The sequence below is a fragment of the Schistocerca gregaria genome, chromosome 2, assembly GCF_023897955.1.
Source record: "Schistocerca gregaria isolate iqSchGreg1 chromosome 2, iqSchGreg1.2, whole genome shotgun sequence".
NCBI lineage: Eukaryota > Metazoa > Arthropoda > Insecta > Orthoptera > Acrididae > Schistocerca > Schistocerca gregaria.
This window is the reverse complement of record NC_064921.1, coordinates 436,162,186-436,177,877: the sequence shown is the minus strand read 5'-3', so window position 1 is coordinate 436,177,877 and position 15,692 is coordinate 436,162,186. Positions and strand designations below refer to the sequence as shown.

Below are 15,692 nucleotides of genomic sequence, written 5' to 3'. Positions count from 1 at the left end.
ATTTTAAATGTATCCATGCCCTAACTTGTAAATGGCAGACTGAAATCTTCCCCTATCACAATAGCATCTCAAATAATGTATGTACAATATTTTATAACTTTTCATTGTTGTGTTCAATCACTTCAATAATTATTTTAGGTTGCTTGTGTAAAAACACTCAGTGCCTATTTTAGGCCCACTGTTGATGCTTATCTTTTCCCAGCTTTTCTCCTGATCTTATTCAATTTATCTGACAGGAATTCTGGTGCAAGAGGCTTGAAAAATGAAACAGGTTGCTAGTGACTGAAGTTAACACAAATTTTATTGCTGACAATGGAATGTACAGAAAGATCACATGCACAAAATATAATTGTTCACAGTAAACTCAGGCCAGGTAGAGTCACAAAGATATTCCCTGATTAATATGGCAGGGAAGGCTGACTAATATCACTGCCAAAGAGTTTTACTTGTATGATACATTGTTCTATTGTTAATAATTTTCCCACCTGAAGAACATGCCTGAGATTTCAATTTTAAATTCTCATTGTGTAGCCTGAGTATTTTCCTTTCTTCTTCATATTTCTTCATCACTGCTTGTACTTTGGACTCCAAGGCCCGATGGTAATTAACTAGTTGTAGGCAAATATCACATGTAAGGCATGAAGGGGGTTGTACTGGAATAGTCCCCTCTGAAGCTGTGTATAATTGTGCCATTGACCTGTCAGTGAATACTGGTGGCTGTCTCTCCACTGTTGAGTTGCAGAAAGTGAAATCAACAGAACAAATCTGCAGCCAAGATCATTTTGTGAGAATCTGTGAACACAAACACCCATGTAAATTTCTCATGCAAACTGAAGTCGACATTGCACCTCACAGATGCAAAGTGCCTTGTATGGTGTCATTTGCTTCAAGCAGTTGGATAACAGATGTTGTATGTTGCACTTGTGGCAGTTCTCTAGGAATGGTGCTCACTGCAGAGCCAGTTCCTATAAGAAAGAGTTGATTTGTCTCATTGTCTAACACATACATGTCTACCACTGTCACTTGCAGATGGGGCATGACTAATTTCATCCATCTGCTAGAGCCCTAGGCGGCTTTGTTGTGTGTCTGAATGATTGCACAGTGTAGAGCAGTGGTGTACTCAGTTGTCAAAATGTGAGTGAAGCTAAAACATCTGCAACTGCACCCCTCTCTCCTGTAAGGAATGTTAGTGTCAGGCATGAGTATGACATTTTCCACTATCTGGTCACCACTCATGGCATAGTCACTCATGATGTCACTCTCAAAATTGTACATAAATGCTTCGGTCTTGCTGTCTCCTTGTCACTGCAACCAGCGTGGTGCACCATGAATGTGCTGATGACATTCATTGTTGGATGTCATATCCAAATATTTTCATTGCTGTGGGAATCCAAAAAGTCATTTAGCCAGAAATTATTTCTCTCTCATATGATATCACTGAAATCTTTGTTGACTGCATCTGAGGTGGTAATTTAATTAACCAGAGCAACAAGAGTATGCTGTCTGGCACGAGAGTCAGGTTGATTGATTCACAGAGATGTTTCCACAGCCGAGTTGGTATCCTGCTGCCTGGTCTGTTCTCATAAATTAATTGTAGCTCTTGCTCTAATGCCTTGGTCAGTTGGTGGAGCAATGCTGGACTATCAGTGACAAAGTTGCCTTCAGCCAAAGGTGAGCAGGGTCTTGAACTTGTAAGTATGATCGATGATTCCATAATTTTATAGTACAAATTTGATGGTCATGAACAATGTTGCCACAGTCAGTAGCTTAGGTTGAGAACTCAGTCATATATGCACTCCACAGAAGTCCTGTAGGTATGTACTGAAATGTTTGATCCAAAATTGATGGCAGATGAGGTCCCATAGGCTTTCCACAGTGCAGGTGGAAAACCGAGTCTATGACACCCAGATGATTAGGTCCTGCATTAGATTATGAACGTATTTATCTAGATGATTCCTGATGTGGATGGATGAGTAAAATCATACAAGGTGTTGTAATGTATAAAAGAATTAGTTGCCTGAATACTGGCTTGTTGATGTGAGGCAAGGTATGCCTCATCACCAAAACCATTGTGGAGTTCTAAATGTTTTACAGATTGTTCATGCACATAAATCACTATTGTTCGTGTTGATGGTAAGACATGGTAGAAGGTCATTTTTGTGTTTCACACAAATCTTAAACTTATCAGGATGGAAGAGAACATTGTGCAGTTAAAACTGCAGGTCAAGAGTCACTTGTCTGTGGTCTTTTGACATTCTTGAGGATGTTCACTTTGAAATTGGTATCAGCAACCCTGACATGGTTGTGGCAACAATGAGTACCAAAGTACAAAGGACTAAAACAGGCAAAAAGATATATATGTTCAGTAACCTAGACAAAAAGTCATCAGTGTTGAATCTCAATGAGGAACTTGAAACTTTCAGCACAGGCCTGGAGCATGCAAAGGAACTCTGTCTCAAGTTGAAAAGAATAGTTGGCCTCACACTGGATAGATATGTACACAGTATAACAGTTCACAATGGGAGGCAACCTCCATGGTATGGAGTCACTGTAAAGAAACTTCTAAAGCAACAGAGATTCCTGCATTATGAGTGTAAAAAAAGTGTAGGGCTGCAGATAGAGAGATGCTGAATGAAATGTATTAGGCTGCACAAAATCCAAAGAAATTCTGGTTGTATGTAAAGGCTGTTAGTGACACCAAAGTTAGTGTCCAGTCCATAGTGAACAGACCATATCTGAAATTGGGGGTAACAAAGCAAAATCTGAAATGCTTAACTCCATTTTCAAATGTTCCTTTACAAAGGAAAAACCAGGAGAACTGCCACAATTTAATCCTTGTACAACTGAAAAGATGAATGGAATAAGTATTAGTGCCAGGGGTGTTGAGAAACACCTGAAACCATTAAATCTGAACAAAGCTCCAGGCCAGGGTGGAATCCTTGTTAGGATCTATACTAAATTTGCAGCTGAGTTAGACCCTCTTCTAACTATAATCCTATTGTAGGTCCATTGAACAAAACATTGTGCCCAATTCTTGGAGGTCACACCGGTCTACAAGAAGGGTAGTAGAAGTGATCCATAAAACTACCATCCAGTATCCATGGCATTGGTTTGTTAAAGAATCTTGGAACATATTCTGAGCTCAAACAGAATGAGGTGTCTTGAACAGAATGATGCTCTCAGTGCCAATCAATATAGAGTTTGAAAAAATTGATCATGTGGAACCAACTCGCACTTTCCTCACATGCAGTGTTTCTTGATTTCCAAAAAGCTTTTGACTCAGTACCACACCTACGCTTATTGCCAAAAAAGTCATGATCATATTGGGTATCAAGTGAAATCTGTGACTGGATTTAGGACTTTTTGGTAGGGAGGACACAGCATGTTATCTTGGATGGAGAGTCATCATGTGCACTCCAGGTATGAGTGTTGGTTCTCTTGCTGTTCATGCTGTACATGGATGACCTTGCAGACAATATTCATTGTAAAAAAAAAGGCTTTTTGCAGTTGATGCAATTAGCTATAACAAAGTACTATGTGAGAGAAGCTGCATAAATATTCATTCAGAGTCAACATGGTGCAGAGATTGGCAACTTACTGTAAACATTCAGAAATGTAAAATTGTGCACTTTATGAATGAAAAAAACATGGTATCCTTTGACTGCAATATCAATGAGTCACTGTTGGAATCAACCAACTGAAACAAATATCTGGGTGTAAAACCTTGGTGGGATATGAAATGTAATGATCCCATGTGATCAGTCATGGGTAAAGCAGGTGGTAGATTTTGTTTTATTGGTAGAATACTGGGGAAGTGCAATCAGTCTACAAAACAGGTTGCTTACAAATCACTCATATGACCCATCCTGGAATACTGCTCTACTTGTGGGACCCATACCAGATAGTGCTACCAGAGGATAGTGAAGGTATACAGAGAGGGGCAGCATGAATGGTCACAGGTTTGTTTAATCCATAGGAGAATGTCATAGAGGTACAGAAGGAATTGAACTGCCAGACTCTTGAAGACAGACATAAACTATCCTGAGAAAATCTATTAACGAAGTTTCAAGAACCAGCTTTAAATGATTACTCTAGGGATATACTACAACCCCCTATGTATTGCTCACATAGGGGTTGTGATGATCAAGTTAGAATACTTACTGCACACACAGAGATATTCAAATAATCATTCTTCCCACACTCCATATATGAATGGAATAGGAAAAAACCCTAATGACTGGCACAGTGGGATGTATCCTCTGCCATGAACAAGGGCACTCATACCCAAGGCCAAGAGGGGCCACTCATCCCCATCTCCTAACTCTCAGGAAAAGGAAATGATATAGTGTAGCTAGGTGTTTTTATTTCAAGAAAATTATTTAAAAGTTGGTATTATGTAGATTTTGAATAGGCTGGAACTGGAAATTTTAATGACTACTTCCAAAATATTAAAAACACTCCATACTCCCAGCTCTAGACTCCCCCCCCCCCCCCCCCCTATAAACTATTGTTGAGTACTTGTTCATCTTTGCTCCTGTGAAACAAATCCTTTCTACTGATCAAGTGCTCATAGCTTGCTTTTTTCCTTTGAATGATCATTCCTGTCACATCCTTGATATCCCAAACAATCCTCCTGAAACACTTTTTATAATAATTATGAAGAAAAGACAGATGAATCTAAATAAAAATTAACATTAAGTATCAAATACTTTATTAAGTTATTGTGGAACTCATTTCAGTCTTGTTGTCAATTTATCTCATCTGTCATCTTAGTTTATGCTAACCATTTTCTCCAATAGCTCCTTAGTTAAATTTGTGGAACAACAATATACTAGTAATTGAACTAAAAAAAAATCCTGGAATCTTCTAAACATGTTCAAAGTTCAGTTATGTTAAAATCTGGATAGGCAACAAAAGTAGTATTGTAGATTATATGTGAGTCACCAGCCTACCAACTCCCTTTTGTCAGCATGCAGCTTGTCACTCGGCTAGATAAGTCACAGAACGGGTGGAATCTGTTGTGTAAAGCTGACATTTTGAAAAGTCTTACAACAAATTACTAATCAGTGTCCTAGCACCCTGCAAATACAGAATGACTGAATCAAGAGTCTGGCTTCAAAACTTCATTCATGTTGGAGTTGTTATGAAAGGTGTGTTTCTTACTAAGCCAGGCATTTTAGTCAGAAGTGTCACTAGTATGATATGAGAGATATCCTGCAAGAAAGAATACATCAGAGACTAATGTGACAACCAAAGCCAATAGCAATGTGCAGTGTACAATAACCTGTATTGTATGCACTTTTTTTCATACAATCTGCATGCTCTCTCTAGTGCTGCTGCAATGTACACATACACAAGGATATTTAATCCATCTGCAATTAAAAATAGTGTATTTAGCTGTCAATTTTTTATTAAGTTGTAGGTTTTAACTTATTTTTTCTGATTTCATTTCTGTCTTCTGCCTCACACCACACTGAAAATTTTTGTGGTAGACATATCAAGTTTTTCATTCCATCATTTGTTTTCTTCTGTGCCACAAAAAATCCATCTGAGTTGATTTTTCTTAGAAAAGTATGCTTTCCTCTACGATCTATCTGGAAGTCTTTGTTTATTACTCTTTTATCTCTAGTCTAAGGTGGAATTCTGCACCTCAAAGCATCCTGATAATAACAATGACTTGAGTAGTCCCCTTCCTGAGGTTCCATATAGTGGACTATTTTACATCTTGGTTATTTTACCAAAGTTAATGCTACCATCATTAAAGAATGCAGTAGAGCTGTATGTCCTCAGAAAAAGTTTCCCTTAGTTTCAGCAGTGCCACAATATCATAACAAGATGAAGTAAAGGCCAGCTTAGTTGGTCATATAGATTTCCATTCCTGCAGTTATTGAAAAGGCTGTTGCCTTTCTTTAGGAACCATATGATAGTCTAGTCACTCCACAGATGGCCCTCAAATATGACTGCACCAGCTGTACTGCTGTATGTATTGCTGAGGTATGTAAACTAAGCCACCCTGCCACCATGGTGAAGTTCATGTCTTTTATTATTATTATTATTATTATATTATTATTATTATTATTATTATTATTATTAGCTAGTACCAAAAATTCATCAGCACTGGAGAATAATTAACACTAAATTACAATCATTATTTTTCTATCTGAATATCATTTGCCAGTATAAATGACACATGATAAATGAAACACTATGATCTTTTCTCTTGCTTAAAAACATTCAAATGGCAGCCACACAACTCAAGTTAATTAAAAGCTCTGCCAACTACTACAACTGAAAATATTTTGTAATATATTATATAGATTGAGACACAAGTTGGGGAGTATCTATAAATATTTACCCTAGATCTTTCAGTGCTATACATTTCTTTAAGCTCTAATATTACTTCTCGTCTAGGTGAACCACAGGAAACAACAGGCTATACAAAATAGTCCAATGGGCAGCCAGACAATGATGGTGGTGATGAGAAACATGGAAGCTACATAAAAGGACCCCTACTCTGATATGATGGTTCAATTCATTCATGAACTTAAGTTGTATTAAGCACTAAAAAGCTAACTTACAAAAGTTTACATACTTTCAAATAGCAACAGAAATAAACTATGTGTGTAATAATGGTATTCATAATTTACTTTTATATGGACACATATGTATATATAAACCACATAACAATGAAAAGTGGTTAGTGTGAGATTCAGTGTTACATAAAGATATGTGTGTGTGAATGTCATTTGAAAATGCTGTGATGAGCACTGGCAGTAAAAGTTTCTATTCATGGTCATTTTTATACATGGTGAATTACATCTTGCAACATATATAAACAAAATCTACAGAAATGTGTGCTAGATCAATTGAAGATAATGAGAAAGTGTAGACATACAGGGCGTTTCGCAATACCTATTACAGGCTCTCACTTTACACTATGCACACAGCAGAAATGATTATCTTTGATCAATGTGCTCTATAAGAGACAATGGCATGGGAATGTTTTAAGTACTTGTTATTGGGTCCTCTTCTGGGTGATCAAGGGCATCCTCTTCGAAGTCAATAGTGCAGCCTGTCTGTGGAGCACCACAGGCAACCCTCCTACTTGAGAATTTACCAGTTTGTCGCAGACATTGTTGTAGGCTAATGAAAATGGTATGTGATGTCATAACTCCACCAGGGACTGATGACAGTTTCCTGTTCTCAATTAGTGTGCATACTGTGAAGTGGGAGATTTAAAAAGGGACTCCATCTTCAAAGTCATTTTATATGCAAATGATGTATTTCAGGACAGGATTCCTTATCCAAACCTGGTCTACTAAGTACCCTCTACAAACACTAGAAACTTGTAATACAAATTGTAAAACATTTTGTATATGCTCTCAAGAATAATACATGATATCCTGTATGTGCTTCTTGCCTCACAGAAAATACAAGTATTTAATTTATTTTTCTTGTTGTACTTGAGAGTTGATTAAAAGATTTTAATACACAGAAAGATATGTACAAAAACTAGCATGTCTTGTAGTGCCAAAAGGAACAAAGCTGTGCTGCTTCACACATTTTTAAAATTACTTCACACTCTGTTATTCTGTATATATAAACAGACAATAAGTCATGTTTTTAAATTTGCAATCCCATTGTACTTCAAAGTAGGGCAATGAAATACTGTATGTAGACTTGAATAGTTTATAAATTAAGAAAGTTACTGTGCTTCAACCTCAGTCTACCATATATTAGGCAGAAAGGCCACAATGAACATTAAAACAAAAATGTTATTTACTTTTAAACCTGTGGAAAGTTGATAGCTTTCTCCTGAGCTAGATAGTAAATATAGGATTAGCTGTATGTGTTTATACCAGAAATACAAACAAATGTAGCTTTTAGATAAAGTTTGCTGTGATATCTCTTTGCTCCATAAATATTTACCTTTAAGTCTGGTCAATTTAAGGAATCAATATTATGGCATATATCCATATATTTTGTACATCAGTAAACTGCTTTCTTCCATCTTCCAGATTAGCAAACTTTTTTAATGTTTGACTAATCTGATGATAGATGGAAGAAAACATGATTAGTCCATTAAGAGTGCATTTTATTTATTCATGTAGGACTGTATTTTTTACATAAAATGTGTCCACAACATTAAATCAGTGCAGCACAGTATCTCTGTATTAGTCAGTTTGTCCAGATCCATGACAAAGGAGCCTGTGTACCTAATAGGCAAGAAGACTGAAGCTCAGTCCTGTGATGCATATTTTTTCTCAGTGGTAAGCCTAAGAGATGGGCCACCCAGCCTCATGAGGGCAACTGATGAGCTGCTTACAGAAGTTTTGGTTTTGAAAATTCACACTAAGGGCCAAGAGATGAGTGTTTGTATTACATGACCCTCTAATACTACCATACAGTAATGTTGTTAGCAGAAGCTAAAGCAATGCCCAGAGAGAAAATGTTCAATAATGATTACATCACAACCCAATTCGGTTTAACTGTTCATTTAGTACTGTTTGATCTTTACGTAAAAGTTTGAACAAGAGTGTAATTTTTTGAAAGATTTCCTAAAGTAATGGTAATCAAACATATAATCATATATCATATAACCACATTAATATGATGGAGTACAGTACCCACCTGGACAGCTGTGTACATTAGCATCCCACATCTGGGATTTGAACAGGTGTGGCACCCATGGATCAACTCCAGTCAGTGAATTAAAAATGCAAGCTGACGTGCCAGCTATAAATAGTTTTCCACAGCTGAGTAGGTGAATATCAACCTAAGTACACAAGCATTTAGAAACCTAGGATATCACTAGATACAGACAATTGGGGTATACAAATTCCATCCTGGGAAAGAGGGGGCGGGGAGGTGACAGGAAGGGTATCGGCAAACATTCACTGTTAACATTGCAACATCCAATAACTAACACGCTCACTCTGCATTAAAAAGTTTTCAAGCAAGTCCAAAAGGCACTTTAATTTCTCACATTTAGTAGTCTTTTGTGAACATTTTGTGTTAATATAATTCATGACTGAAGCAGAATTAAAAAAGTTTCTCATCTCCTGATGAATTAAAAGAGAAAGAGGATGGAGGGAAGGTTGACATATAATGACAGTTCCTTAAAATGGTATCCATATTATGTGAATGATTGCAGAAGATTATCACTATATAATGAACTGCAGAGATGTCTAGAATGTCACACAAACATTGGTTGGTATGTGATTTGATGACTAAGAACTGTATGCTACCAACACTCATAGTATTTCCGAGGGAAGAAAATTTCTTGCATGAGGCGAATCTATTTGGTTACCTTTATAGTCAAGTATTGCTGAGGTATGGCAGCTTTTGACATTGACCACATAGGCATATATTCAAATTGGTTAACTGAATTTTCTCATTTTGAGAGAACTGAAGGATGATCTGTTTAATTGTTGAAAATCATTCAATAGCTAAGATTGCAAAAAAACATTTCTTTATTGAAGACAACCAGTTTCAACAGATAATGCTGTCACCTTCAGGTCTTAAAATCTTTTTGTTGTAAAACATGTTCATTTTACACTGACCTCACACAGAAGATGTCAAGTGGATAAAAACTGCACATTGTAAAATGTTTGTCACCAATAAAATATGTGTGTGCAACAGGATATGTCCATATACATTTTGCTTATAGTTGCTTGCCCAGCATATGTAAACAGTTGGGTTACTCTGTACCATGTTTGCATGATGCCATGAGCAACTGTGTGCAATATGTTTGTGGACATAGCCTATTGCACATGTTTCTAAATATTTTAGTCATCACAGACCTTTTCTGCTATTTCTGTCCACTTGACATCTTGTTTGTGAGGTCAGTATTAAATTAACATATTTTAAAACAAAACGATTTTAAGACCTGAAGATGACAGTATAGTGTGTTGAAACTGGTTGTCTTAAATAAAGAAATATTTTATTTGATCTTGGCTATTGAATGGTTTTTAAAAAGTGGCTAATAATTAAAATTTAAGTTACTGAAGGTTACTGACTGCTCTGAAAATGAAATTTTTGATTTTCTGATGCATAATATTTCATAATATATTTATAACCATATAAAAGTGCAGATGTATTTCACAAGGAGAAATGAATCCCAAAAAACAGTGAAAGATCCCTATGTGAGAGAATGCCACCACGTACAGGGTGATTCAAAAAGGACTTTACAACATTGAAAAGTCATATAAATTAATTCATAGTACCTACAGAGGTGATTGTAGTGTCAATTTGCAGGGAAATACATCACGTTTTGTCTTGCATAGTTCACTAGTGCTGAATTTCACTGTAAGATGTAATATTGGCAGTTGCATTAAAGGTGGCTGCCTTCACTGGACCTGAGCATACTAGCGGTGTTTTGGTTTGAAGAATCAAAGTTGGCATCAACAGTCCAGCATAATTTTGGTACTGTGTTCGGTAAGACATGGGAAGTCATCAGGTCATCCAAGCACATCTGCCAATGTCATTGATGATGGAGACAATGTTTTGTCAACAGCCCTACAAAATTGACCCAGCGTGCATGTAGCGAACTGCAAATACCACATACCCTATGTGATCAAAAGTATCCATACACCCACAAATACATGAGTTTTACATATTAGGTGCATTGTGCTGCCACCTATTGCCAGGTACTCCATATCATTGACCTCAATAGTCATTAGACATTGTGAGAGAGCAGAATGGGGCAGTCCACGGAACTCACAGATTACAAACGTGGTCAGGTGATTGGGTGTCACTTGTGTCATATGTCTGTATGTGAGATTTTCACACTTCTAAACATCCGTAGGTCCACTTTTCCAATGTGACAGTGAAGTGGAAATAAGAAGGGATATGTACAGCACAAAAGTGTACAGGCCAACCTCATCTGTTGACTGACAGAGAGCACCCACATTTGAAGAGGGTTATAATGTGTAACAAGCAGACATCTATCCACATCATCACACATGAATTCCAAACTGCATCAGGATCCACTGCATGTATTATGACAGTTAGGTGGGAAGTGAGAAAACTTGGAGTTCATGGTTGAGCGGCTGTTCAGAAGCCACGCATAGCACATAGCGCTGGAAAAAGCCAAATATCGCCTCACTTGATGTAAGGAGCATAAACTTTGGATGATTGAACAGTAGAGAGATGTTATGTGGAGTGACAAATCATGGTACACAATGTGGCGATCTGATGGCAGGATGTGTGTATGGCAAATGTGTGGTGAAGATCATCTGCCACCATATGTAGTGCCAACAGCAAAACTTGGAGGCAGTGGTGTTATGGTGTGGTTGTGTTGTTCATGGAGAATGCCTGCACCCCTTGTTGTTTTGTGGGGCACTATCACACCACAGGCCTAATTTGATATTTTAAACACCTTCTTGCTTCCTACTGTTGAAGAGCAATTCGGGGATGGCAATTGCATCTTCCAATATGATCGAGCACCTGTTCATAATGTGGCGGAGTGGTTCAATGACAATAACGTCCCTGTAATGGACTGACTTGCACAGAGACCTGACCTGAATCTTGTAGAACATGTTTGGGATGTTTTGGAAAGCCGGCTTTGTGCCAGGTCTCACCAACTGACATCAATACCTCTCCTCAGTGCAGCACTCCATGAAGAATGGGTTGCTATTTGCCAAGAAACCATCCAGCACCTGATTGAACATATGCCTGTGAGAGTGGAAGCTGTCATCAAGACTAAGGGTGGGCCAACATGATATTGAATTCCAGCATTACCTATGGAGGGCACCAAGAACTTGTAAGTCATTTTCAGCCACGGATCACATAGCATATGACTGTTAGCATGTGTTGAGAAATTGTTTGCATTTGAGCCATACAGACTGACAATTGCACAAGCAATAAAAGACACTGATAAAATTGCTTGCAAGAACTTTTGTGTGGACAATCAATTACATGAGGATGAACATTTCTTGGACAAAATCATCTTTTCTGATGAGTCAACTGGTTGCTTAAGTGGCAAGGACACCACAAATAATTGTAGGATTTGGTCCAATAAAAATCCACATCAAACACTGCATGTTTGTGATAGCCATAAACTGAACGTTCTTTGTAAATTTAGCAAGAAGAAAGTGTACAGTCCCTTTTTTTTCTGTGAGAGAACCATCAGCAGGTTAGTGTATCTGGATGTGTTACAACAATTTTTGATACCACAGATCGATGAGGATGACCAAGAATGAAATTTTTACTTCAGGCAAGATGGTGCACCACCCCACTACCTGACTGACGTGATTTTCTCAGTTCCACTTTCCAGGTTAATGGATTGGCTGTGATGTGCCAATTGCATTGCCCCCAAGTTCCTCAGACCTGACACCATTCAATTTTTTTTATGGGGATTCATCAAGGATATTGTGTTTGTAGCCTCTGTGTTATCTTCTCTACCTTAAGGCAAGGATCTACACTGGCAGTTACACCTACAATGCAACATTGAGTTTCAGAAGAAATTGACTTCCAATGGGATGTGTGCAGGATAACCAACAGAAGCTACATACACAATCTTTGATTTAAGGTAAAAAAATTTGATGTGTTTCCCTACAAAATAACACTAAGCGCAGCTTTATATCTACTCTCAATAAATTTATATCATTTTTTAAAGTTGTAAAGCCCTTTTCAAAATACCCTGTACTTATAATCTTCATTTGTGGCTGTTCCTTATCCAGGACCTCAGTTTCTATAAATGTTTCAGTATTCAACAAGTTTCACTCACATATTGAAAGCAAAAGAAACATTAGACAGCTTCCTAAGAGAGTAATTTGAAATACTTATTTTCAAATCATCTACTACACTGATGAAAAAGAATACTAAAGGATACTGCAGTTATTAGTGCAGGCTTTTGCATTAAAACTATCTTAAGAGATTTTCAAGTAATTTTAATATGAAATATTTATTTCCCGTTGATCATGGCAACTAATAATATGTCTTTGCAAACTCAGTTATCATTGTGAAGTGATGAATTTTCTCTGACTGGATTTATTTTTCAAGTAATGGCTAAATGTATTTTTGCTAACATTGAAAGAAGTGATGTGAACGAGCCAAACTACATATGTACGTTCCGAGATTACTAAATTTTAGTGTCAATGACAAAATTATATGAAATATAGGACCTGTACCTTATTTATTTTGTTTGCAATTAAATTCCAGTATGTTACTGTTAATGGAATTTCCTTACAATGTCTGCTTTGTCTTGTTTCCAGTATTATAAAGTCAACTACATTTATATAGAATGCAGGAGATCATAAACAACAGTTAGTAACAGTAAATGAAGTTGTTAAGAGTGTTCAGTTGAGAACCACTATGTAAAGCTAATTGCATGTGCCATGCCTGGACAATCTCTGAGTTACATATCAAGTTCCTCCTCCTCCCTTATTATCAACAGACATGTGGCACTGCAGCTCTAGTGGCTAAAGAAGATAAAAAAGGCACTGGCAGAAAGTGGAATTGACTGTTACCACTTGAAAGCAGAGTTATTTCTGTAGTTGACACAGTAAGTAAGAAAGGGTACATAACAATATTTATTCATTCATGAATTTTGTCTGTCATTAATCATTTCTCCAGATCCCTTTGGAATTAATAGTAATTTAATTTCACTAATTAAAATTGATGCTATAGCCTCTACTTTTAAAGCAATGAAAAAAATGCTGCTTCCTTAGTAAAATAAAAGTTCAATATCTTCATGAACACCTCAGAATTATGATAAAATATTTTTTTTTTTTTGTGCTGTAAGAATAAAGGCATGATTACAATGAAAATTTCTGCATACTCAACAAGTAACAGGATTCTTCTAATTTTGTTTCTAGATAATCACATACTTTGTTGCTGTGAATCCTAGAGTATAGTTTTAATTTCCTTTTGAATGGAGAAGTGTTACAAATCTGTTGCTTTGTGTCGGATGAATCTCATGCCTGAATACAAACCCCATGAGGAACCCAAGCAGAGAAGGCCAGATCTACAAAGAATTATTTTTCTTTGTTTTATTGAGGCCATTAAATCATAAATAGCCTATTTTATTGCTATTAATAAATACAGCTAAGGAGCAAATAATCTGGACTGAGTGTATGTATTCTTTGACCTTGTAAAAGTTCTGAGCAAGGTTTGTGGTTATTTGCTTCACACAGTACGTTTACTACTCACTTTTGCTGACTGAATGCAGTACTTACCTTTTGTGCATGGCTAGAGAATATGATTATGTAAAATAATAAGGAGTAAAAGTATTGAAAACTACCCAGCAATGTCATCATCATGTCAACATAATGATGAATATTTAGAGACAAAACCTGCTGAACTGAACATCTGTTGAGTCTCCCTATATTTTGACTTAATTTTAGCTATAAATGCAGCTTACCATTGTGTTGTTGTTGTTGATGTTGGTGTGGTCTTCAGTCCTGAGACTGGTTTGATGCAGCTCTCCATGCTACTCTATCCTGTGCAAGCTTCATCATCTCCCAGTATCTACTGCAGCCTAGATCCTTCTGAATCTGCTTAGTGTATTCATCTCTTGGTCTCCCTCTATGATTTTTAATTTCCACCCTGCCCTCCAGTACTAAATTGGTGATCCATTGATGCCTCACTACCCATCTAATCTTAAGCATCTTTCTGTAGCATCACATTTCGAAAGCTTCTATTCTCTTCTTGTCTAAACTATTTATCGTCCATGTTTCACTTCCATACATGGCTACACTCCACACAAATACTTTCAGAAACGACTTCCTGACACTTAAATCAATGCTCGATGTTAACATATTTCTCTTCTTCAGAAATGCTTTTCTTGCCATTGCCAGTCTACATTTTATATCCTCTCTACTTCGACCATCATCAGTTATTTTTCTCCCCAAATAGCAAAACTCCTTTACTACTTTAAGTGTTTCATTTCCTAATCTAATTCCCTCAGCATCACCTGACTTAATTCAACTACATTCCATTATCCTCATTTTGCTTTTGTTGATGTTCATCTTATACCCTCTTTTCAAGACACTGTCCATTCCATTCAACTGCTTTTACACACATTGCTGTGTATCAAATGTAATTAAGAAATCGAAATTTTATTTGAAATTGAGAGCAGAATGATGTCTCATTTTGTTCTGAAGTTACTGGTTTTTGTTTATGGTGGACAGTTGCACATGCTGTGCCTGTTTACATCCCTGTGCATCAGGAATCATTTGATCATAACAACTGTTGTATTTCATAAAATGTTTCAAAATGAGGTTCTGTGTAAATGACAACATGCAAGGGGGCACATACATTATATGATAAATAATCAAAAATTTTTGTATTCACCAAAATGTGGAAATAAATTCCCCACAGCAGCGAGATGGTTGATGGGACAGGACATGTGAATATGTCAGTAGAGATAAAACTCTAAAGATTTACATGTAGAGTATGAGGGATTTTTGAGCAGTAGTTCTTGTATAAGTCCCATAGCCCAGCAGTTAAGTGCACTGACTGCCAATTTGTTGGATCAGGTTCAATTCCTGCTGCTATCATTATTGCTTTTTCCGTTTTCTCATTTTTTATTCCTTGCAATATGAAATGATTAATTATAAAATTGAAATATATTAAAACAGTTCAGTTAATACAAGTAAAATTAATATTTTATTTAGGTATGATTACTAACCTTGTATGTAACATAGCTGTAGCTCACCACAATATAACACATTGGTACAATCTTGCAT

The 15,692-nt window shown here is 36.7% G+C and overlaps 2 protein-coding genes across 3 annotated transcripts in view; one reads left to right on the top strand and one right to left on the bottom strand.

Moving 5' to 3' along the window:
- The window catches only part of LOC126335822 (kinesin-like protein KIF19), a 603,567-nt gene that overhangs the window by 222,486 nt on the left and 365,389 nt on the right, over positions 1-15,692 (bottom strand). The window lies entirely within an intron of this gene.
- Positions 13,375-15,692, top strand: part of LOC126325101 (hemolymph lipopolysaccharide-binding protein-like) — a 37,378-nt gene continuing 35,060 nt past the window's right edge. The window contains exon 1 of one of the 2 annotated variants that reach the window (XM_049995144.1): positions 13,375-13,507. The gene's annotated coding sequence lies outside the window, so the exon portion shown is untranslated. The remainder of the gene's footprint in view (positions 13,508-15,692) is intronic. The other variant, XM_049995146.1, reaches the window with a different exon arrangement.